Source organism: Mobula hypostoma, chromosome 25 (genome assembly GCF_963921235.1).
Source record: "Mobula hypostoma chromosome 25, sMobHyp1.1, whole genome shotgun sequence".
Taxonomy (NCBI): domain Eukaryota; kingdom Metazoa; phylum Chordata; class Chondrichthyes; order Myliobatiformes; family Myliobatidae; genus Mobula; species Mobula hypostoma.
Genome location: NC_086121.1, coordinates 26,387,569 through 26,393,770, shown reverse-complemented (window position 1 = coordinate 26,393,770; position 6,202 = coordinate 26,387,569). Strand labels below are relative to the sequence as shown.

Genomic DNA, 6,202 nt, shown 5'->3' with positions numbered 1-6,202 from the left:
CAGGCTCTGAAACACCTAATCAGATGATTCCTGACTCCTGGTCTTTACTTGCAAGTAGTAAATAGAAATGTCCAAACAATATTTTTCCCAACATTTCTCTCTACTTGCTTGGTGGAGTGTTCAGGATCAAAATCTTAATTCATGGATAGCAGGGTGCGATGGGCCAAACAGTCTCAACTTCAAGTTCAATTGTCACTCAGCCATACTGGCTCTGTTGCAGGAGTCAAACTGGACACACTGGAGGCTGTGGTAGAACAAAGGACCCTACGGAAAATCCTGGCAATTCTGGACGGTGTTTCTCACCCTCTGCATACCACCTTGTCTGAACAGAAATCCACTTTTAGTATTAGACTAAGACAACTGCAGTGCTCCAAAGAGCACTCTGTGAGGTCATTCTAACCCTCAGCCATTAGGCTCTATAATGGATCAACCTATAGTTGCGGAAGTGATGACCCCCTTAGACTGTTTGAGGTAACTTACTTTTATTCTTTCTTACTTCTCATTATATCTGTGCACTTGTAATGGTACTATGACACTGTAATTTCCTTTGGGATCAATAAAGTAGCTATCTAGCTATGTACACATGTATATGGCTGAACAAAACAGCGTTCCTGCAGGGCTAAGATGCAAAACACGGTACGTTCACACACAGCACACGTAGTTATGATAGCACATACCACCCAGCCAACACATTTTTCGTCCCTCTTCCCTCCGGGAGAAGGCTCAGGAGCTTGAAGACTCGTATGGCCAGATTTGGGAACAGCTTCTTTCTAACTGTGATAAGACTGCTGAACGGATCCTGACCTGGATCTGAGCCATACCCTCGAAATATCCGGACCTGCCTCTCGGTTTTTTTGCACTACCTTACTTTCCCTTTTCTATTTTCTATTTATGATTTACAATTTAAATTTTTAATATTTACTATCGATTTGTACTCCAGGGAACACGAAGAGCAGAATCAAATATCGCTGTGATGATTGTACGCTCTAGTATCAATTGTTTGGCGACAATAAAGTACTTTTCTCTAGAATTCCACGATTCTCTAATTTTAGGAATGCAATTTTTCCTCAAACAGAAAATACTCAGCCGATCAGTCTGCATCTGTGGGAGGAGAAACAAACACAACACTTCAAGTGGAAGACTATTGTCAAAAATGATAGAGAAATGGACCCTGCAAAGCTGCAGAAAGTGGGGGAGAGGAATGCTGTGTGACACTGCAACACTGTGTGTCGGACAGAGTGATCAGCAGCACTGGGGCTCCACAGGGGACTGTCTTGTCTCCCTTTCTCTTCACCATTTACACCTCGGACTTCAACTACTGCACAGAGTCTTGTCAGCTTCAGAAGTTTTCAGATGACTCTGCCATAGTTGGATGCATCAGCAAGGGAGATGAGGCTGAGTATAGGGCTATGGTAGGAAACTTTGTCACATGGTGTGAGCAGAATTATCTGCAGCTTAATGTGAAAAAGACTAAGGAGCTGGTGGTAGACCTGAGGAGAGCTAAGGTACCGGTGACCCCTGTTTCCATCCAGGGGGTCAGTGTGGACATGCTGGAGGATTACAAATACCCAGGGATACGAATTGACAATAAACTGGACTGGTCAAAGAACATTGAGGCTGTCTACAAGAAGGGCCAGAGCCGTCTCTATTTCCTGAGGAGACTGAGGTCCTTTATCATTTGCCGGACAATGCTGAGGATGTTCTACGAGTCTGTGGTGGTCAATGCTATCACGTTTGCTGTTGTGTGCTGGGGCAGCAGGCTGAGGGTGGCAGACACCAACAGAATCAACAAACTCATTCGTAAGGCCAGTGATGTTGTGGGGATGGAACTGGACTCTCTCACGGTGGTGTCTGAAAAGAGGATGCTGTCCAAGTTGCATGCCATCTTGGACAATGACTCCCATTCACAACACAATGTACTGGGTGGGCACAGGAGTACATTCAGCCAGAGACTCATTCCACCGAGATGCAACACAGAGCGTCATAGGAAGTCATTCCTGCCTGTGGCCATCAAACTTTACAACTCCTCCCTTGGAGGGTCAGACATCCTGAGCTAATAGGCTGGTCCTGGACTTATTTCATAATTTACCGGCATAATTTACATATTACTATTTAACTATTTATGGTTCTATTACTATTTATTACTTATGGAGCAACTGTAACGAAAACCAATTTCCCCCGGGATCAATAAAGTATGACTATGACTCGTGCCCTCGTTTGGGCGACAATGCAGAAGCTACGGGATTCGAGTCTGTGACTTGTACAGTTTTAAAAATTCATGAACAATTCATAATTTCGAGTTTTCAGTTCGACTCTTTGGTACAGTTCCCCTTTCAGCCATCCGAGGCGCGCAAGTCATCGGACGGATGAAACACTCCCAGTGGAATTGGGCGTGGTTTAGGACCCAGCGGGAAGCATCGAGTTTTTTTTACTCACACCAGATCGCTGAAGTCGCTGTTGTTGGGCGGGAGAGTAGATTGAAAACACGAGAGTCGGGAAATGGCTTCACTCAGGTGAGTGGAAAATAATCTTTCATAACCAGGAGAACGAGGAACAAACTTTGAGACGAACTTTTCAACAAAGTTTTCCCAACTTATCGAACTTTCAACGCGGACTAAGTCGGAAGTCTGTTGGAAGCGAGTTTAATGCAGAAGAGTTTCATGAGCAACCCCCGGTGCCCGTCTCCTCTCTCTCCCACCGCGTTGGTTCAGTATCAGTTTGAAGAAATTCGGATCTTTTCCCGTTTCACTTTTTAAATGGTTGTATTTTAAACAAAAGCCTGCTCGGAGTCTGAGGTAAGATGTCGGTAAGACAAAGACGCCGGCCTGGTATGTGGGAGTGACTGGCTGTGGCTTTGGTAGGCGGGCGGGTGAGTGAATAGTTCCCTCTCACCTGACCTGACTGAGAGCCTCGATAGCTGGGGTGGGCGGCATCTCGCCGGCCTCTCCAGGGTGTTGCCGGGACGTGGCAAGCAGTAGATCATAACAAATAAACTGGAAACGGAGAGGCAGCACATTCGGCCCATCGGTGCTATCATCTCTGCACCACTGGAACCGCCTTCTACGACCTCTCGTTTTCTGAGCTTTAAACGTCCGTCGTGTGTTTATGCAGACTCTTTTCTGATTTATTGCTGACGCTGTTCTGGGAAAATAAATTAGTTCTCTGTTGGATTTCTTGGAAACAGTGTGGCATTCATGACCTTTAATTAAGGTTTTCCTCATAGTGGACACAGAGCTTTTTCACTTTATCAAAACTCTTCAACAGTAACAGTAACTATAACACTAATCTAGTCTGCGTTCTGTTTTTTTTTTCCTTTGTGTGTTATCTCGACGTACTCGTGTGGAGCTGTCTGTCTGGAATACACAGACAAAATCTTGTCACTGTATCTCGGAACGTGTGATAATAAACCCTTAATTATGTCATCAGAAGACCAAAGTTTACTCGTCCAATGCTGGCATATGTACCCACACATCTCTGGTATCCTTGTCAATCTACGCTTCAGTGTAGGATAAGTTGGTGACTGGAATTCTACTGCAGCAAGTGTGATTATTGAATTATTAATTTAACATGGCTTCCTTGCTCTACAATTCTGCCTCTTGAGAAATTAACAATGGTGTTTAGTTGCCTTTATGACATTGTTAATCTATGGAGCAGTTCTTAGTGATTACAATGGGATTTTCCCCAACACCAAACAGCCGCATTGCAAATGCTTGTGCTTTCAACGTCCTCCATTTTCCTACTTGAAGATCTGTAACATTGTCTTAAACCCCAGTCTCATTCATCTGATGAACTTCATTTCTGTGGAACGCTTCTCTCTTCTTCCTTCTCCCACTCAGTGATTTCTCCTCCCTCCTACATTAGAAATTGCAGGTTTTTGAGCCCAGACTTGTGTTAATTCTGTTTTATTTTCCAGCCTTCATGGGTACCTTGAATTTGCCCCCTTCAAATATCTCTTCCCATGAACCAACACTGGAAAGGCAGGGCAAATGGCTTCATTCTACGCTATAAATGTCTACCAGTAGAATAGAGAGGAAGAATTCAAGCCCTGCTCGATTTGGATCTCAGTACCAGGTGTATCCCGAGTTCATTGTTTGATACATGACTTTTGATTACTTTGGGAGTAATGATGCTTACTTAAACCACCCTCTTCATTTGAACCTGGATTGTAAATTGAGTTCTCTTACAGCCTCTAGGCAGTTTTGAACAATATTTGGGCGATGTTAATTCTGCTAAAGTAAACACCAATTCTAAATGTTTGCATCTGATTATCAGAATTTTATTTATTCAGTTGTCCTGAACCATTAGCCTTTGAAGTCTACCCATTGTGTGCGCAGATTGAGAAGCTAGAAACCTTCCCATTTCAAAGTTGCTGGTGAACGCAGCAGGGCAGGCAGCATCTCCAGGAAGAGGTACAGTCGACGTTTCAGGCCGAGACCCTTCGTCAAGAACAATTTTTGTTGTTAACCTTCCCATTTACTCAGTTTCCAACATGCATTTCCTTTTGCATTAACAAGACCCATTGTGGCCTCCACTGAAAGTTATTTCAAGGTGTTACTTGATAGAGACTTCTGATACTTTGACATTTGCAGAAACAGTAATATTGGAATGGTGGAGTCTTGGGAAGTGAACGCATGTCCCTGTGTCTGATGCATACCCTCCAGTTGAATGGATCTGGTAAAATTGCTCTGCAAGAAGTCAGTATAGGTTTGATTGTCAGATTGTCCTCCTGGGCTGTGGCAATCCTATTAGATGTTTTCTCTAACCTATGAAATAGAAGTTAGAAATCGATTTGCCTAATTTCTGGTAGGCATGAACATCAATTTCTCTAACTTCTGGTATGCCCCCCACCCCCTCGTTCACCATTTCCCATTCCCTTTTTCCTTCTCTCACTTTATTTCCTTGCCCACCTGTCACCTCCCTGTGGTGCTCTTTTCCCCCTTTTCTTTCTTCCATGGCCTTCTGTCTTTTTTTAACCACTTCTCAGCTTTTTACTTTATCCCCTCCCCCTTCAGGTTTCACCTCTCACCTGGTGTCTCTCTGTCCCCTCCCCCCACCTTTTAAATCAACTCTTGTTTTTTTTCCTCCAGACCTGCCGAAGGGTCTCGGCCTGAAACGTTGACTGTACTCTTTTCCTAGATGCTGACTGGCCTGCTGAGTTGCTCCAGCATTTTGTGTGTGTAGGTAGAAGTTGTGGTTTCAGAAGGTATTGTTACAGTGCACTGCAACCTAGTGAAACCCTTGGTGGACAGGTTGCTTTTTCCTGGATGTTGTTGAGCTTGGGTAAACGTGGACCAGCTTCCACTTGGGCAAGTGAAGATATTTCTTCTCATGCTTCGTGAGGGAAGAGATGACACAGCCTCTGACCTCCCTTGTAGCCCAGTAAAGCTGCTGGCCATTAGTTACCTGAAGACCTGGGTGGGGAATTAAACAATTGTAGTGCGACTGAGTGGCAGGGGAAATTGGTTCGATCCTCGGGGATGCAAGAGACTGTGGATTATTTATTTATTGGGGTACAGTGTGGAATAAGTCATTCCAGCCCTTCGAGCCACTCCACTCCCCGATTTAACCCTAGCCTAATCACAAGACAATTCACAATGTCCAATTAACCTACCAACCGTTACGTCTTTGGACTGTGGGAGGAAACCAGAGCACCCGGAGGAAACCCACGCGGTCACGGAGAGAACATAGAAGCTCCTTACAGTCAGCGGCGGGAGTTGAAACCAGGTCAAAGGTGCTGTGAACACGCGCGCCAACCGCTACGCGACCAGATTCTGGGATCTGCAGCAGCAAACGATCTGTTGGAGGAACTCGGCAGGAGCAGAGCCATTGTTTGGGGGAGGAAGGTCTTGTCGATGTTTCAATACCTGCATCAGAACATGGTGGGTCAGACTCTGTTTAGACATGACCATTGCCTGGCACTTTCAGTGACAAGTAACATTGATGCCTTAACTCAACCCAAACTTATCCAGCACTTAGTGCACACAGATACAGACTTCACTACCTAAGGAGTTACAATTACATGTAGAAATAAATGTAGTGCAATCAACAGCAGCGGCTCCCGCTTTTGATCTTAATTGGGAAGGAAGGTTTGTGATGGAGCAGTGAAAGACAGTTGGACCTGGGACGCTGTCTTGAGGAGCTCCCGTAGCAAAGTCCTAATTATCCATGAAATAATACGCCGCTGCTGTTTAGGACAGCAATT

General features: G+C 44.8%; 1 protein-coding gene across 2 annotated transcripts in view; it reads left to right on the top strand.

Moving 5' to 3' along the window:
- The first annotated feature begins 2,396 nt into the window (after nucleotides 1-2,396).
- LOC134337821 (transmembrane protein 51-like) overlaps nucleotides 2,397-6,202 on the top strand; it is a 45,781-nt gene continuing 41,975 nt past the window's right edge. The window contains exon 1 of one of the 2 annotated variants that reach the window (XM_063033093.1): nucleotides 2,397-2,513. The gene's annotated coding sequence lies outside the window, so the exon portion shown is untranslated. Of the gene's footprint in view, nucleotides 2,514-2,643; nucleotides 2,796-6,202 lie in introns of those variants that run through there. The other variant, XM_063033094.1, reaches the window with a different exon arrangement.